This window comes from Parasteatoda tepidariorum, chromosome 10 (genome assembly GCF_043381705.1).
Source record: "Parasteatoda tepidariorum isolate YZ-2023 chromosome 10, CAS_Ptep_4.0, whole genome shotgun sequence".
Lineage (NCBI taxonomy): Eukaryota > Metazoa > Arthropoda > Arachnida > Araneae > Theridiidae > Parasteatoda > Parasteatoda tepidariorum.
In genome coordinates, this window is record NC_092213.1 from 66,545,486 (window position 1) to 66,546,195 (window position 710).

The window sequence follows — 710 nt, forward strand, 5'->3', positions numbered from 1 at the left end:
TTCAAACTTATAAATAGATCTACAATGAGATTTATATATTTTTTAATATTGCATACGCCTATAAAGTTTCATATAAACACATTTAGATGAACCTAGTATTTCATTTGAATGTGAAGGCTTGGGACAAGTTTTTTTTAAATTTTGATATTATCATATTTCTCTAAAATTATAAGCAGATTTGTTCCACCTAAATGAAGTTTTCATAATAAGTATTTGATTTAATAAAGTTATGGCTTAGAACAGTAAACAATGGTGTAAATAAATTGTTTTCATTCTTTCTTTGAACATATTTGTGAATCAAAATGTGAAATTGTGCATCAAAAATAGATATGTATCCAATACATCAATCAAAAAAATACCCAATATTTATATTAATGTGATATTTTCCGACCATGATTTTTGCACACATTTATCAACTGTATAATCGATAACATATCTGATGGAAAATCAAGTTTGAAATCTAATATAATAAAAGAGAAAGCAGATTTTTAAAACTTTATTTTAATACATAATTGGTCTAATAGATCATTTCGTTTTGTTGAACCACAATAATCGTGGAAGACATGGCGAAATATTCAGGAAAATAAATACCCAAAAAACTGGAAAATCTGTAAAATAAAAATGTATCTTAATTATTTAATCTAAAAGAAAAGTAATTTTATTTCACCTAACAATTTGAAGTATATATATATATATATATAGTGTATATT

General features: G+C 23.4%; 1 long non-coding RNA gene across 1 annotated transcript in view; it reads right to left on the minus strand.

Moving 5' to 3' along the window:
- Positions 1-480: 480 nt before the first annotated feature.
- The window catches only part of LOC139426706 (uncharacterized), an 11,736-nt gene continuing 11,506 nt past the window's right edge, over positions 481-710 (minus strand). Inside the window, exon 3 of the long non-coding RNA XR_011637926.1 lies at positions 481-608. This is a non-coding gene — a long non-coding RNA (uncharacterized lncRNA). The remainder of the gene's footprint in view (positions 609-710) is intronic.